The 19016-nt window shown below is 32.6% G+C and overlaps 1 protein-coding gene across 4 annotated transcripts in view; it reads right to left on the bottom strand.

Annotated features, from left to right (window-relative positions):
* LOC114328070 (uncharacterized) overlaps window positions 1–19016 on the bottom strand; it is an 865859-nt gene that overhangs the window by 646309 nt on the left and 200534 nt on the right. The window lies entirely within an intron of this gene.

Genomic DNA, 19016 nt, shown 5'->3' with positions numbered 1-19016 from the left:
TAAAATGCACTACTACAAGCAAAATACAATTAATTAAATTTACTTTTATATAATAATTGCATATCATAGGTATCAATATTGTGGAGCAACATATAATTTTTCTTCTTCATTGACAGTAGATATAAAATATACGTCAATTTGACAATTTCAATTGTCTATGAATTATTTAAGAAAGTTGCAAGATTTCTCCGCTATTCGCGCACGATCGTTTCTCGTATCCCCTCCAAGTACTTGCACACGGCGAATAGGAAAGAGAAGAAAAGAAACATATAGCTGAATACTAAAGCTCAAGAACAGAACGACAGAAACCTAAAAGAGCAAAGAATAGGGTGCCAGAAAAATAAAAATAGTGAATTTATTAAGAATATTAAAAACATATGTTGAAATAAAGCAAAGATGGTATAAGTAGGTACTTTAGAAAGTAGTCAAATGAAAAACACCATAACCAAAAAACGAAGCACTTTTTTGGGGAAAACTCATTTTAACTTTTTTAAAGTGTTTAAAAAATGCTTATTTTTGTTTTTTAAAAAAAATTTTAGCATCGAATGTAAACAAGTTACGCTCAAAATAAAGTTGTTCCCATTTTTTTGGTAAGATATCGAGAAAATCACCCCCTAATTAGCATTTCAAATGAACTTAATTTTTACCACTTCACAAGTTTTTTACTCGCGTATGTATTGATCATATGATCTGTAAGTTTCATCGGTTCAAAGTCCTTATTTTTGAAAGAGCTGTAGTTAAAAGGGCTTGAACGAGTCACTTATCACGAGTGTATGCAAATTTAGAAACACCGAATCTTAACCAATTTTTGTCTCACAGAAAAACAAAAAAATACAAAATATTCGGAATAGTAAAGCCGACTTTTTTTATTGTTTAAGATTTTTGGTATATCTAACAATTTTTAAGTTATTTTGGTAAAAAGCATTTTTTCAAAATTAAAATTTAAAAAAATTTTCTTTAAAACCAAATTTTTTCAAAAATAAGCACTTTGAATCGATGAAACTTACAGATCATATAAACACAACATGAGTAAAGTAACTTGTGAAGCGGTAACGATTAATTTCACTTAATTTGCTAATTGGGGGGTGATCTTGCTGATTTTGTTTTGCCAAAACAAAAGGGACCAACTTTATTTTTGAGCGTAACTTGCTTACATTTGATGCTAGAAATTTTTTCTATAACAACACATATAAAGCTTTTTTTTAAATAAACACTTTAAAAAAGTTGTAATATGTTTTCCCCACGAATGCTTCGTTATTTGGATATTTCACATTGAATTATTCTATTTGGAATTTTTCGAATATGAACCTATTTTTCATTAGCTATAACTCTGCTTTTGCTAGGTATAGATCTAATATATACACCGTTTTTTCACTTTTTTATAGGCAATAGTTTTGCTAAGAATATTTTTTCGACAAAATGCTTACGTTATAAGTTATTTGCGAAAAACCGTCTAAAAGAGTAGTTATTTTGTTTTGAAAAATGAACATATTCACTTACAAATAACTCGAGAAGTATTGATTTGGTGAAAAAACTCTATCGAACAAAATTTGCTTAAACATAGTCAGTTTATCCATTTCGGGGCTTATCTTGGACATATATTTTTTCACCCCCGAGATGGGGTGAAGCTCACCCCCAGGGCAAAAGCACACATCGGCACCATATCACTTTTTTTCTTTGACATGTTAGCTATGCGTATGCCAAATTTCATGTCAACCCAAGGGGTTCTTTAAAATTTACAGCAAAAACCGTGAAAGAATGTACTAAGAGGTCTGTACTACGTTTTCTGTTACATAATGATTTTTCTGTGATATCTCGGACTATTTTCATTTCACACGTTTCTATCAGCCTTTTTGTCCTTATGGTGTCAGAATCCATTTTAATAATCCAAAAGTTAGCGTTGTTGAAACAAACAAAATTGATGAATCAAAGAATTAAATTAAGACACAAAGTGTTACCAGCTCTCCGTCCATCGAAACGGAGGACATTTTTTCCGTTTTCATCAAAACCACTCAGAGGCCAGAACGCCCCGTCGTCTCTGTGGTAAATTAACAATTACCGTTTCGTAGGAGATTAATGTTTATAATTGATATTGCCTTTTCGGCTTCCCTCTTCCCCTTTTTTCTCTGCTCTCAATCTTCCACCGATATAAATTACGATGACGACTACTTAGAAAAGGAAATAAGCTTTTGTAAATCTGTAACATCGTCCCTAATCGGGTTTAAACAGTTTGTCAGTTTTTATTGAATTTGTCTCTTTCGTTTTTTCCGGAACATAAATTACGGATAAACCCGGAAAATTGGTGTTTGCGACGAAAAATATGAAATATGGACGTATTTCAGCTGACAAATTTTTACAAACCGCCGAAATAACTCAATAACCAGATATGGATTGGATTTGAATGTAATTTTGACAAGAAAAATGGTAAAAGCAAATTTGAAAAATGATTGTGTAACTTCTTTGGGCAGATAGAATTAGCCAGTGAAATTGATCTCTTGGAAATTTATAACAATTTGTTACTTCTGTATTTAGATTGTAAATGGAAGAATGAATTATTTTCGCATAATATGGTTTTTTGTATGTGTTAAAAGTTATATGGACTTATATGGATGAAATTTAAAATTAAGGATAGTATTAGATTTAAGGTATGTATAATAAAAAAAAATATCAGCAAAGATCCTGGGGAAAACCCGTTTACCCGTTTTCAACGGTACTTGTACGGTTTTCTTCTTCATCATCATCATTCATCATCATCATCATTCCTCAACCTCTTGTGTCCACTGCTGGATATAGGTCTCCTCCATATTCTTCCATTGTTCTCTATATTGTGCCTTCTGTATCCAATTTCCCACTGTTTTAATCAAGTCACCATCCATCTTTTTGGTGGTCTGCCTATCAGTGCCTTTTATCTTCTCTAGGTCTGATAATCTGATAATTTATTCAACAATAATAGGTACAATATTTTTAGATATTTACATATAGGTAAAGTGAATAAATCCCGAAGGTCTCCGAGAGGTGTGGATACACCTGTTTCGGTAAATAGGACATAAAATAATAAATAATACCATACTAACGTAAATAACATAAATAACATAAATAGCAACATAATACAATATAAAATAATACAATAAATAGATAGGTACGTTTTTTTTTTTGTAAATACACAGTTATGTTTTAGTAAATATGATACGTAGAATAAATAATATAATGAAAACAATAAAATAAATACTTAGTTTAACAATAAAGCACGAATAATTAATTTCTTTTTCAAACAATTATGTATGGCTCAATTAGTTAGTAATATTTTTGAAGAATGGTGTATATACGCATGTTTTATTAAATATGATAAAAATAATAAGCAAAATAAATCAGTTTAAAACAATATAAAATTTGAAATATAGGTATAAAAATTGGTAGTGACTCTAGAGTTTCATTTATTTTTTTTTTGTTTTTTAATGTATGTATTGTAAATTTAAGCTACTATAATGATGTCACAAAAATTTCTTGTTTGTTCCATCAGAAATGATTTTAATTTCTTTTTAAATAGAGGAACATTCTTAGTATTTTTGATATCACTAGGGATATGATTATATATTTTTGGGGCTAGAAATAGAAAACTTCTTTGACAGAAGGACTTTGTCATTTTCGGAATCATATAGAGGTGTTTGCCTCTTGTATCATGTTCATGTGATGGTAAATTATTGTCTGTTTTCATGGTGTGATATTTTAAAGAGACACAAAGAAACTATAATTGTTTCAAGTCAAATATATTACTATCCTTATATAATCTATCTGTAGAGTAGGTGTATGGTTTAGACATAATAATTTTCAGAAATCTTCTTTGTATGATTTCCAGTGGGAGAATGTGTGTTTTCACAGTGGGCGCTTCACAGTGGTCCAAAAACCCGAAAAGATGGCCAAAATATGAAAGCGTTTTTTGATTTGCATGAAATTAGGCATCCAAGGGTTTTTGAGGTCGCTAATTACGAATCCGAAGTCTAAATTGCAAAAACAAAATGGCGGATGTAATATGGCGGGTTTATATATTTTAAATATATGTAATACCGTCGAAATTTGATATTCGGGGGTTTTTGAGGTTGCTGATTACGAATCCGAAATCGAAATTTCAAAAAACAAAATGGCGGATGCAATCCGCCAATTTTTTATTACAACGTTAAATTCGATTATTAATCATATGAAAGTTACAACTAAGTTTTACTTTATTTTCCAACAATACTGTACCTGACCCTTTTATCTACGATTTTACCCTACGATACTGAAATAACTAAAGATCTACAGTCATAACAACTACCTGCATGCTGTGACATGATCTGTTTATTCTGCGTTAATAACGATTCATATTGAAACTCATAGCACAAAGCGCCTGAACAAAAAATTCTCGTAAAACCAAAGGGGCAGATAGTGGCAGCTAATTTTTTTTAATCTTAAAGAGAGAAATATAAGCTAAAAGATGATTGTAGTAACATCTTGGAATTCGATGGAATATATAACTATTTGGCCATCTGAAAATTTAATTTTTCCAAAATATATACTTTTTTATTACTTAATTTCAACTTAAAATCTACTAAATGTAGCACATATAGAAATATTTTTATATTATCGGCTTTTATTAAGGAGGGCTCCACGAATATCCTTCATTTTGCAGAATTGAATTTGCGCACTTCGTTTTCAAGATACACGCACAAGACTGTGCGTATAAAATATTCATTATTCTTAACTGCGCTTCTGTTCCGTACGAATGTCAACTTTGAACTGAACTAAAAATTCAGATATGGGAGATATAGCTCTAGGGTTGCCAACACTGAATAGGGAATTTAATTCTCTTTTAGAAAATGTAATAATATTCTCGAAACGTTGAAATTTTTTTTTACTTTTGGCCAGCTTTTCGTGATTTTGGACCACTGTGCGCTTCCCCTATACCATAACGGAGATGACTTTCTACTAGTCCGTAATATAGTGTGCGAAGGTATATATTAGGTATGTGTTTTTTTAAGATGTTTAAACTTATACAGGATAAACTGTAGCTTCTTAATGATATGGTCTCCATTCTATGAGTCTTTTGGTCCATCTATTATCATTTAAACGTGCTACATGTCCAGCCAATCTCCATTTGGCTTGTACAATTATTCTATTACATGTCACTTTGGTCCTCTCTCTCACTATCCTATTTGGTACCATATATCTTCTTGTTATTCCCAACATTGCTCTTTCCATTTTTCTTTGGGTTATTCTAAACTTATATGCAGAATGTTTAGTCAAAGTTATGGTTTCGGAACCATATATGTTATGGGAAGTATGCAATGGTTGTAAACTTTTTTCTTCAAGCAAATCGGTAGCGTTACTTTTAGAATATGTCACATCTTGCCAAATGCTGCCCATCTCGAGCCTATACGATTCTGGATCTGACAAGTTTGATTGTCTTTTCCTATTCTAATTTCATGCCCTAAATAGATATAGCTAAAAACCCGATGATGAGAAAAACGGTTTGCTATATAAAGACAGAATGTAAGCGATTCATTTATTGGTCCTTTTTGTGTCTATCGGTTTCAAAACTCTGGTGAATTTTTAGAAAGTGAATTAGGCAGGATTCGTTGTTAGATTTGTTTAAAGAGAACAAAAATGGGAAATTTGAAAGTATGTAACTTCTGGAGGACTGGGTTGTTTGTGTGATTTCGAAAGACTGAAAAATGATTGGTTGAAAGAAGACTGGTAGAAGAGTTGGAAAACGAGAATTTGGTTATCTGTTGCTGACCTTTGCTTGAATTTTGCTTTCCAACGTGAGAAGTCTTTAATGCTCCTGTTCTTTAAGGCACGTATCCGCGCTTCCTGCAACTGCTCCAATGGATACGGCATGCGCTTCTCTACATATTATTATACAGTGCTAGTCAAAAGTCCGTATCCCCTCGTATCTTTTGAACGGTTATACCTATAATAGTGAAATTTGGAGGGAGGAAATAAACGGATGTAAGCTTCTTAACTAGCCATGGCAGGTGACGTAATTATGTCAGATGACTTTACAGCGCCACTGTGACAGATAATTTTAAATGGCACCTTATGGCAAGTGATACCCAGAGACACGTAAAGAGGATAGACTTGGCTAGTGATGTGCCACTCAATGCATCAAGGTGTAACGCCGACATAGGATTGAGTGGTCTAGCCATCTCTGTCAGTCACATGCGCGGGATCGTTTGGTTAAAAGAGATAGATAGACCACCGATCGACTGTTTCCGCGTTACGCTTTTTTGGTGCGTATGAGGCTTAATATTAAGCCGAGTCTAGGCTTAATATGTCAATGGTGATACCTCGTTTGAAATGTCTTGAAAATACCTATTCAGTCATACTAATTTTGTTTGATAAGCTAATTTTGATGAATAAATGAAATAAATATAAAATTGTAGTTTCATTTCATTTAATTAATAAAAATTCAAAATTCCGCACATGATTACTTGTCAAAAAGGTTGACGTTAATGTAAAAACTACTAGAGAATTGAAAAACGTCAACCTTTTTGACAAAAAAACCATAGGCGGACATTTGAATTTTTATTAATTAAATGCGAAACTACAATATTATATTTATTTAATTTATTCACCAAAATCAAAATCAACTAAAACCCAAAAATATTAGTATGACTGAATAGGTATTTTGAATGCCTTTTAAATGAGGTATCACTTGCCATAAGGTCCCATTTAAAATTATCGGTCACAGTGGCTCTGTAACGTCATCTGTCACAATTACGTCACCTGTCATGACTAGTTAAGAAGCTTACGTCCGTTAATTTCTTCCCTCCAAATTTTACTATTATAGGTATAACCATTCAAAAGATGCGAGGGGGGGGTACGGACTTTTGACTAGCACTGTATAAACCGCCACCGATTGGAGCGCCGAGGCTGAGTGCGCACCGTTACACAGTCCGAGAGCGCGAACGTATCTGAAGTAGATGCAGGAGCGCGGACCTCAAAGAGCGCGAACATAGTAGATACAAACCTTTAGATTTCTCATGTTTCTAATCATGATTCATTAGGTATATAATTATTGAGCAAATCATTCTCCGAGACTCTTATAAACGCGCCCGTTGCTATGTATGGGCATTATCCAGGAATAAAATTCTACTCTATTGATGCAGGCCCCAATGAAGAACACACCAATGTTCTCGAGCAAACTGACATCGTGTTTTTTATTCATGTGCGTCCCATTTTAAGCGACGTGTTAGTTTTTTTTGAGTTAAATTCGTAGATTAAGTCTTTTCCTAACTGTCCAATATCTGGCAGTGACACTTCGTCACATATTGAACTGACATGACCTTTGACGATAGATAGGTGTTGTATTTAAAAATCGATTTATTTTTTCCTAAATGCTGTGGTCTAATATAAACTTTTATTTGTCCCTGTCAAACTCATTTTACAAATTTTCATTTAAGATAAGACGTATTTACTTACACCTGAGAGACAGAGCTAATCGAAGCCTCAACAATTATTATTGGTGACAATATTATAGGTACACTGGGGTGCAAAAATAACCGGACACCTTAAAAATGGGTAATTTTTAATGTCTCGAATTTTCTAAGCCTGTTGTCCGATTTAAGTGATTTTTTAATATGTTATAACCTTGCATCTCCCTGTGGAATATTCTAGCATTTATTAAATACTGAAATTTAAATCAAACCGTAGCCTCATGTTTTCTCAACATTTTGTTTTTTGATTCATTCGCTTATGTTGGATGATAAAAAAGTTATGTTCTTTAACAACTAGCCATGTTTTTCATCAATACATGATGTTTTTATATAAGTATGGCAAACTTCAAGGGGTAATTCTACATGAAAAACTAATGACAGTTTGCTTTATAAACCTATATCCGCAAATGCTTCGTTTCTGAGATAGAGAGTGTTCTTACAACTGACGATTTATTTATTGCTTTAAAACCGGTTGAGATATTCTAATGAAATTTGGTGGGTTTTAAGACGTAGTTATTGTACATTTTTTCACATACAAGTAAGAATTTAATATTCACCATTGGCGGACATACGGGTAATATGAGCCGTCATATTACCCGCATACGCGCCAATGGTGAATATTAAATTCTTACTTGTACGTGAAGAAATGTACAGTAACTACGTCTTAAAACCCAGCAAATTGCATTTGCATATCTCAACCGGTTTTAAAGCAATAAATAAATCGTCAGTTTGTAAGAAAAATTTCAACACCCCCTATCTCGCAAACGAAGCATTTGCAGACATGACATACCGTTTATGAAGCAAACTTTTTCATGCAGAATTGCCCCTAAAGTTTTCCATACTTATTTAAAAACACCCTGTATTGATGAAAAACATGGCTAGTTGTTAAAGTACCTAACTTTTTTATTATCTCCAACATAAACGAATGAATCAAAAAACAAAATGTTGAGAAAACATGAGGCTATAGTTTGATTTTAATTTCAGTATTTTATAAATACTAGAATATTCCACAGGGTGATACGAACTTTGAGAAAAAGACACAGTTGGATTGGTACACCCGGTATACAATGAAAATTTAACTGTTTAGCAACAATGCTATTACAGCGATATTGTTAAAGAATAAGGCTATAATCTATTAAAAAAATCTCTTAAATCGGACAGCAGATTTAGGAAATTTGAGACATCATAAATGACCCATTTTTAAGATGTCCAATTAATTTTGCACCCCAGTGTAGTAACTCGACTCGGTTGTTATATTGTTACAAAGTAATCTAGCTATACGGAAATAAATGAACTTCTAAAATTAAAACTGAAACCATTGAACCAATTAAAAGCGAACGAATAGAACAATAAAACTTATATTTATATTCTAAACCTTTTAACCGCATTCTGTCATAACAATAAAACGAGAGTTTATTTCTTCACAGACTCGTTAAACCAGTTCGATATAAACTGTGTCAAATTTTTATGTCCAACGGGACTTGTAAAAACAATCGATCATTATCATTATACATGCTTCATTCCTCATTACAATAATAATTCTTTCCGCCTATTAACTCATTTAACTCTACTTGCTCCGAATCGCAGATAAAATTAATTAGAAGTGATTTATTTTCGAGATATGTCAAGAAAACTGAATTGCCAATTACGACTAGTTTATAAAGATTAACTTACTATCATATCTTGTTATTTATAACAACTATGAATATAATAACTACTATTATTAGATCGCATTGGATTAGCTGTAATATCTGGTTTTGATATCGTCGTGTTACAAATTTACTGCTTTTTTATCAAGATATATATTACGAACCCAGACTCTTATGAATTGAACCAAAACAAAAATGCAATCAGTTTTATTTTTCTGAATTAGAATTTATTTAACTATTAAAAAATGAAACTAAAATAGTAATTATGAAATAATCAAAAATAGCCTAATAAAATAAAAAAAAAGTCAAAATGTAAATTCGTACAGGTTAAAACAAATTTTATATCAAAGTTTAGGTGGGTACAAAAGATATTTTCAAGAAAGTATCCAAATCATAGAAGGGGATCATTGTTTAAATAATTAAAAAGGGGTCATTTTTGCAAAAAAAATACTTTTTTAACTGCTGAGGTAATTCACTTATCAATGGAGGTCTATGGGATTTTTTTCTACAAAGCTGAAGGGTAAATCTTTCACATAAGACTTACTAAATTAAATTTGACCCCCTATTTATTTAAATAATTGTATATAAAACTTAAAAAACAAATTCGCAAATAATTATTTTTAGCGTTTTAAATAAGCACTATAAAATATCTTATTTTATAGACTAAGTTGCGCTATGTTACCAGTATTAAGCAAAAAAAAATTGGTCAAAAAATATTTAATATTTCTTGAGATATTGAAGTTGTTTATTAAATGTTACTATATTTTCAATTGCAAAAACGCGGTTGTTGCCAAAGAAATATTCACCTGCTTAAGATCTCATTATTTTTATTTTTATGTATATTGTCGATAATTGTATGGATACATTCAAATTTCAATTAAACTCCCCCCTAAAATGGCATTTGAAAATCATACAAATTTGTTTATAATTTGTTTTTTTAATAACGTCGCGGGGATTAAGTATTTTAAAATGCCGTTTCGATAATTGGGTTCCTGGGAATTTTTTACTAATTAACACAATTTTTTTGTCGTTTTTTCTTCTTCTTTTTTTCCTTGGAGTTATATTACTACGGGCCCTTTTAGGGTTCAATTTTATTAAGAATGTCGAGTTTATGAGATCTAGATTGTAGATCTAAAAATATTAAGATTTAACTAAAATCTCTTAAATAAAATGTGGCTACTTACTGAGTTACGGGGTTTTATTTAAAAATTTAAAAATTATTGTTACCAAGTACTTTAAAACTATTTAACGTATCCTTATCATACTTGGCAGAAAATGTGGCTATTATACACCCTACTAATGTTGGAATTCAACTTTATTATTTTTGTTAAGTGTTAGAATACACATGTGGGGTCTCTTTTCATGGGTGGGCCAATTCTCCGAATGCATTAGGGCGATAAACTCTTACCTAAGATTGCACATGTTAGAAGGGATGTGAATGCCAGAACTGTATGTTAGTGTTAGTTCTGCGTTCGATATGCAGTCTATAAGAACATCTCGTTGTAGAAGACACATCTTAATTTCTTTGCTTGTATATTATTATAATACGGTTCGGTTATAAAATAAATAGTTTGTTTAGTATTATTTGTACCTTTTATTATCTAATATTTCTAATAGGTTCTGGGCTCAGTTACGTTGTTAGCTCACCTGTATTAAGATAATAATTAAAAGTGTACAGTCGCGAAATTTTTCGTGTTAACCGAATACATAATGGCAGAGAGTGCGAAATATAACGTCGAAAAGTTGAACGGCAAGAACTATCAATCCTGGAATTATTTAGTGAAAATGTTACTCATCAATGCTGATCTATGGGAAATAGTTTCGAGTGAGTTACCATTAGAAGCAGATCGAAGCAGTTCTTGGAAAAAACAAAATGATAAGGCTTTGTCAACTATAGCCTTACTTGTTGACGTTAATCAATTAGTGCATATCCGGAACAGGGAATTCGCGCGCGATGCGTGGATAGCGCTAAGGGAGTATCATCAGAAATCAAGTTTGTCTAGTATGGTGTTTTTGTTAAAGCAAATCTGTAGGCTATCGCTAGAGGAGAATGGTGATATGGAAGCACACATTAGTTTATTCCTAGAATCGTTGAATAAACTGGCCGCCTTAGGGGAAGAAATTAAGGACAGGTTCTCAGCAGGAATTTTGCTGGGAAGTCTTCCAGACTCATACAGTTTTTTGATTACAGCGCTGGAAAGTAGGCCATCGGGTGAATTTACTCTAGAATTTGTTACGAGTAAATTAATAGATGAGTACAGGAGACGTCAGGGAGCTTTGGGAAGAAATCAGGAGGAGTCGGTGATGAAGTCAGTATACGAGGGTAACAAAAATAATGGTACTGCAAGGGCAGAAGCAAGGCAGTGTTATTTTTGTAACCGGAAGGGCCATTTTAAACGAGATTGTTTTAAGTACAAAGCGTTTAAGAAGGAAAAGGCCAATAAAGTCACTGAAGGTACTGATGATGCATGTTTTATGGTCAATTATAGCTCAAGGGACGGAAAAAGGGATTCTGTTTCGTGGTATGTGGACTCAGGAGCTTCGAGCCACATGGTTAATTACAAAGGATTCTATACCCAATTTGACGGTAGCAGAAAAGGCGTTGTAAGCTTGGCGGAGAAAGGGCAATACTCCGAGGTTCAGGGTATAGGAACAGGACTTATTGAGTGCGTGACTGGATCGGGAGTGGAAAATTTAAAAATCGACGAAGTGTTGTATGTGCCGGGATTAGACTCAAATCTGCTTTCGGTGAAAAAGCTAACAAGTGCGGGACATAATGTGCAATTCGATAAAAACGAGTGTAAAATCGCTTTACACGGAAAAGTCGTCGCGAGTGCGGTGCCTTCACCGGACTTATACAAACTTTCAACTGTGGACCATGGATTGAGTGCTGTGGAGCACTCCAGCAACTGTCAACATGCATGGCATAGACGGTTTGGACACAGGGACATGGATGCAGTCAAACACTTAATGGAAAAGAAAATGGCAGTCGGGATTGATATGACAGACTGTAGGATTAGGGAAACTTGTGAATGCTGTATGAAAGGTAAAATTTTACGTAAGAGTTTTCCAAAATTTTCTCATAGCAATACATTTAATATTCTTGACTTATTACATTCGGATATTTGCGGGCCCATGAAGACTGTTACTCCAGGGGGTAAACGTTATATTTTGACTTTAATTGATGATTTTTCTAGATATACAACTATATATTTATTAAATCATAAAAATGAAGCGGTAAAATGTATAAAAGAGTTTATAGAATTTGCGAGTAATCAGTTAGGTAGGGTTCCAAAAGTAATTAGGTCGGATAGGGGTGGCGAGTACGTAAATAATAATTTAAGGGAATTTTTAAAGGGTAAAGGTATAAAAATTCAATATACAGCGGGGTACTCTCCAGAACAAAACGGGGTTGCAGAAAGAAAGAATCGATCTCTAGTTGAAATGGCTAGGTGCATGTTAATCGATGCGGGTTTAGCAAAGAAATTTTGGGGGGAAGCGATAGTGACAGCCAATTATTTGCAAAATCGATTACCTACTAAGTCGAAAGAAAAAACGCCCTATGAATTGTGGCATAAAGTAACACCGAATGTGTCGAATTTGCAAATATTTGGGTCTACGGTTTATAGCCACATTCCCAAAGAAAAAATGAAGGATAAATTTGATCCAAAAGGTGAGTCACTGATATTTGTAGGTTACTCTGATGAATCAAAAGCGTATAGATTGTTAAATGTAGATACAGAACGTATTACAATTAGCCGTAGTGTGGTGTTTTCCAAGAGAAATATATGCGTCGAGAAAAAGGAGGCAAAAAGTGAGGAAATATCCATTGGGTCCATGATGGAACGGGAAAAAATAGAGCCAAACGACGTAGAAGACAGAGAGGTTGCAAATTTTGAAAACACGGAGGAAATAGAAAATTCTACGGACACATCTAACACGTATGAGAGCTTAAGTTGGGAAGAATCCCATGACGATGACGGTGATTCTAACTATCAATTAGATACAGATCTCGATATAGAGAATTCAGGTGATCGTAGATCTAGCAGAATAAATAAAGGTATTCCACCTGAGCGCTACGTAGCAAAGTTGACAAAATTTCAAGAAGAAGAACCAAGAAACTTTAAAGAAGCGCTTGAAAGAAGTGATAGTGAAAAAGGGAAGCAAGCTATGCAAGAGAAAATCACGTCATTACGGAAAATTTTTTGTAAAAGCAATATTGATATATATTTATATATCAAGGTAATAAATCATGAAAGGGTTTACGTACTTATATACGTGGATGACATTTTAATAGCAGCAAAGGATTCACAGGTAATAATTGATATATTTGAAGAGAAACTAAAATGTAATTTTTATATAAGGAGTTTGGGATTATTACAAGATTATTTAGGTAGCAAGATTGAAATGTGCGATAAAGGGATATGTAGTTTAAATCAGGCCAGTTGTATTGACAAATTGCTGAACAAGTTTATGATGAAAGATGGAAAAGAGTTCAATATACCGCTGGATGTTGGATACTATAAGCCTAGCAGAGAAAAGCCGGTGAAAAACAGTGAAATATATCAACAATTGATTGGTGGTTTATTATATATTGCGGTAAATACTAGACCGGATATATTGGCAAGCGTCACCATACTAAGCCAACAGAATAAAAATCCAAATTAAGTAGATTGGAACGAAGCAAAGAGGGCGTTAAGATATTTAAATAAAAGAAAATATAAAAAGCTTATTTTAGGACAAAAAGGAACAGATAGCGCATTATACGGCTATGCAAACGCTGACTGGGCAGAAGACAAAGGGAACAGAACATCAAATAGCGGGTATATATTTTTATTACGGGGTTCGCCTATAAATTGGGGATGTAGAAAACAGAATTGCGTGTCTCTATCATCAACTGAAGCAGAGTACATAGCATTGGCTGAAGGATGTCAGGAAGCAATTTGGTTAAAACAGGTTATAAAGGAATTTGTGGGTTTAGAGCCGGAATTAGTTATATAGAAAAAGGGGTTGTTAACTTTAGGTATTGTCCTACCGAGGATATGATAGCCGATATGTTGACTAAGCCGCTGTATAGGGTTAAGTTAGAGTACTTAAGTAGTAAAGGGGGTCTGTTTGACTAATTCAAAAATAATTTTAGTTGCGAGGGGATGTTGGAATTCAACTTTATTATTTTTGTTAAGTGTTAGAATACACATGTGGGGTCTCTTTTCATGGGTGGGCCAATTCTCCGAATGCATTAGGGCGATAAACTCTTACCTAAGATTGCACATGTTAGAAGGGATGTGAATGCCAGAACTGTATGTTAGTGTTAGTTCTGCGTTCGATATGCAGTCTAGAAGAATATCTCGTTGTAGAAACACGTATCTTAATTTCTTTGTATATTGTAATATTACGGTTTTTCGGTTAAAATAAATAGTTTGTTTACTATTATTTGTACCTTTTATTATCTATTATTTCTAATAACTAAATTGTGATTAATAAACGTTTCTAGCTAGTGCCAGAGGCGTACGACAGGGGATAGTGAATGATTGACTCTTCCCAAATTCTACACCACTGAGTGAATTACTATTTTAACGAAATTTTTCGATTCTCCAATACTTTGTATGTAAATAACTTTATTGGTATCGATAAAGTCATCAGTTTGAGAGATATTGGAAGTTTAAAATGAATGAATGAATGAATCAAAATAACTATGCCGTTTCATTTTTAACGTCCAATATCTCGAAAACTAATGACTTAATCGTTACCAGTAAAGAGTATATTATTTACATATAAAGTATTGGAGAATCGAAAAATTTCGCTAAAATAGTAATTCCCTCAGTGGCGTAGAATTTGGAAAGGGTCAACCATTAACTATCCCCTGTCGTACGCCTCTGGTAGTAGCTAGAAACTTTTATTTGTCACAATTTAGTAGACTGTATAGTACCCACACTTTCTGACAAGTATAATAAGGATGCGTCAAATAGTTTAAAAGTACTTGGTAAAAATAATTTTTAATTTTTAAATTAAACACCCTGTAACTCAGTAACCAGCCACATTTTATTTAAGTGATTTTAGACCAATCTTAATATTTTTAGGTCTAGAATCTATAACTTAGAGATTCGACATTCTTAATGAAACTTAACCTTAAAAGGGCCCGTAGTAATATAACTCCATGAAAAAAAAGAAGAGGAAAAAAAGACAAAAAAACTTGTTAATTAGTGAAAAATTCCCAAAAACCCAATTATCGAAACGGCATTTCAAAATATTTAATCCCCGCGACGTTATTAAAAAACAAATTATAAACAAATTTGAATAATTTTCAAATGTCATTTTAGGGGGAAGTTTAATTGAAATTTGAATTTATCAATACATTTATCGAAAATATACATAAAACTAAAACTAATAAGATTTAATACAGGTGAATATTTCTTTGGCAACAACCGCGTTTTTGCAATTGAAAATAGAGTAACATAAACAAATTCAATATCTCAAAAAATATTAAATATTTTTGGACTAATTTTTTTTTGTTTAATACTGATAACATAGCACAACTTTTTCTGTAAAATAAGATATTTTATAGTGCTTATTTAAAACGCTAAAAATAATTTTTTGCAAATTTGTTTTTAAAGTTTCATGTATAATTATTTAAATAAATAGGGGGTCAAATTTAATTTAGTAAGTTATATGTGAAAGATTAACCCTTCAACTTTGCAGAAAATAATCCTATAGACCTTCATTAGTAATTGAATGACCTCAGCAGTTAAAAAAGTAATTTTTTTGCAAAAATGACCCCTTTTTAATTATTTAAAGAATGATCCCCTTGTGTGATTTGGATACTTTCTTGAAAATATCTTTTGTACCCACCTAAACTTTGATATAAAATTTGTTTCAACCTGTACGAATTTACATTTTGTTTTACATGTAGTCAAATTTTATTTTACTAGACTAAAAGAAAAAGTAATACTTGGCGCAAATTAAATGGAACATATCACAAAAATAAGTGATAAATATTTGTTGATCCAATAAAATCTCTTGTATAATATTTTCTGGAAATTATATTATCAAGTGCGTTGAAGAAATAATAATTTATGAGGGTTGTTGAATGATTTAATTTAGTTACTTAATGGGCCCATGTTTTTGGTAGACCATATTCAAAAAACACTTATGGACTTCAAATTGTGTTTTTACAAGCAACACTTATCTCATGAAATTTATATAGTATGTTATAACTAGATCCAAACCCAGACATCCAAAGTGAAACTTATCCTCCAAAACCAAATTGTTCTATATGGTCCACATAATGTTCAGAAAAAAGTCACACCATTGTTTGGGGGGGGGGGGGGGAGAAATCGGTAAATTTGTAGTTTTTTTACTTCTAAAATATTTCTAAAACTATGCGGTTTAGCATGAACAACCTTTGATACAAAAATGTTCTACATTAAATTTGAAACAAAAAAGGCGCTATGAATAATGCTTGTAAAATGAACGGTTCCAAAGTTACGGAGGTAGTATAGTATAATTGGTCCAAAAAAGGCCTAACCCAGACATTAAAAGTAAAAGTTTTCCTCCAACACCAAATTGTTCTATATGGTCCAGATATTGTTTAGTAAAAAGTTACACCATTTTGAGCGTCCGGTTTGGGGGGAAGATGGGGGAGAAATCGGTAAATTATTAGTTTTTTTATGTTCTTCGTCAATATTTCTAAAAATATGCTTTAGCGTAAACAATGTTCTATACAAAAATGTTCCACATCAAATTTAAAACAAAAAGTCCTATACATAATTGTTGTAAAATCAATGATTCCAGAGTTACGGAGGGTGAAAAGTGGAGGTTTTCGATACTTTTTATATTTTTTTGGGCAATTTATAATATTTTTACTGATTGAAAGAAATTTTCTTTAACAGGATTTGCTATTTCAGTGGCCGATGGTATGTTAGTGATAGAATGTTTTTGTATAGAACATTGTTTACGCTTAAACATAGTTTTAGAAATATTGACGAAAAACGTAAAGAAACTACTAATTTACCGACTTCTCCCCCATGTCCCCCCAAACCGGACGCTCAAAATGGTGTAACTTTTTACTGAACAATATGTCGACCATATAGAACAATTTGGTGTTGGAGGAAAACTTTTAGTTTGGATGTCTGGGTTAGGCCTTTTTTTTTGACCAATTATACTATACTACCTCCGTAACTTTGGAACCGTTCATTTTAGGAGGATTATGTATAGGGCCTTTTTTATTTCAAATTTAATGTAGAACATTTTTGTATGGAAGGTTGTTCATGCTAAACCTCATAGTTTTAGAAATATTGACGAAAAACGTAAAAAACTACGAATTTACCGACTTCTCCCCCCTCGCCCCCCCCCAAACCTGACGCTCAAAAAGGTGTGACTTTTTTCTGAACATTATATGGACCATATAGAACAATTTGGTGTTAAAGGATAACTTTCACTTTGAATGTCTGGGTTATGTCATTTTTTGAATCAATTCTATCATACTAAAAATTGTATTCATTTGATTTCTTATTTATTTTTTTTTATTCCTTACATAGTACGGCAACTTCCACCTATCCTATAGAATACTTTCTCATAAATAATTTTAGGTTACTTTTGTTAATGGCTTTTAGTATAGTATAGTTGATCCAAAAGATGGCATCACCCAGACATCCAAAGTAAAAGTTATCCTTCAACAAGAAATTGTTCTATATGGTCCACACAATGTCCAGAAAAAAGTCACACCATTTTGAGCGTCGGGTTTGGGGGGGAGAGGGGGGGAGAAATCGGTAAATTTGTAGTTTTTTAAGTTTTCCGCCAATATTTCTAAAACTATGCGGTTTAGCATGAACAAACTTCTATACAAAATTGTTCTACATTAAAGTTGAAATAAAAAATTCCCTATGCATAATCTTTCTAAAATGAATGGTTCCAAAGTTACGGAGGTAGTATAGTATAACTGGTCCAAAAAAAGGCCTAACCCAAACATCCAAAGTAAAAGTTTTCCTCCAACACCAAAATGTTCTATATGGTGCACATATTGTTCAGTAAAAAGTTACACCATTTTGAGCGTCCGGTTTGGGAGGGAGATGGGAGAGAAGCCGGTAAATTAGTAGTTCTTTTAGGTTTTTCGTCAATATTTCTAAAACTATGCTCTAGCGTAAACAATATTATATACAATAATGTTCTACATGAAATTTAAAACAAAAAATGTTCTATATATAATTGTTATAAAATCAACGGTTCCAGAGTTACGGAGGGTGAAAATCGAGGTTTTCGATAATTTATATATTTTTTGGGCAATATTTATGATATAACTATACCAAAAATCCAGACATCCAAAGTGAAAGTTATCCTTTAACACCAAATTGTTCTATATGGTCCATACAATGTTCAGAAAAAAGTCACACTATTTTGAGCGTCGGGTTTGGGGTGGAGAGGAGGGAGAAATCAGTAAATATAAAAAGTATCGAAAACCTCCACTTTTCACCCTCCGTAACTCTGGAACCGTTGATTTTATAACAATTATGTATAGAACCTTTTTTGTTTTAAATTTTATGTAGAAATTTTTCAGTAGAACACTATTTACGCTAAAGCATAGTTTTAGAAATATTGACGAAAAACGTAAAAAAACTACGAATTTGCAGATTTCTCCCCCCTCTCCCCCCAAACCCGACGCTCAAAATGGTGTGACTTTTTTCTGAACATTATGTGGACCATATAGAACAATTTGGTGTTGGAGGACAACTTTCACTTTGGATGTCTGGGTTTGGGTCTAACTATACCATACTATTTGTGTTAGTCCTTTCAGCAATATCTGTTTGATTTCAGTAAAAATTAACTCTGTTGAAATTTCAAATATGTATAATATATGTATAGACAAAAAAATATATGTTTCAAATATGTAGTTTGACGC

This window comes from Diabrotica virgifera, chromosome 7 (assembly GCF_917563875.1).
Source record: "Diabrotica virgifera virgifera chromosome 7, PGI_DIABVI_V3a".
NCBI classification, from domain to species: domain Eukaryota; kingdom Metazoa; phylum Arthropoda; class Insecta; order Coleoptera; family Chrysomelidae; genus Diabrotica; species Diabrotica virgifera.
Note: the sequence above shows the minus strand (reverse complement) of the source record. Positions and strands in the feature narration are given on the sequence as shown.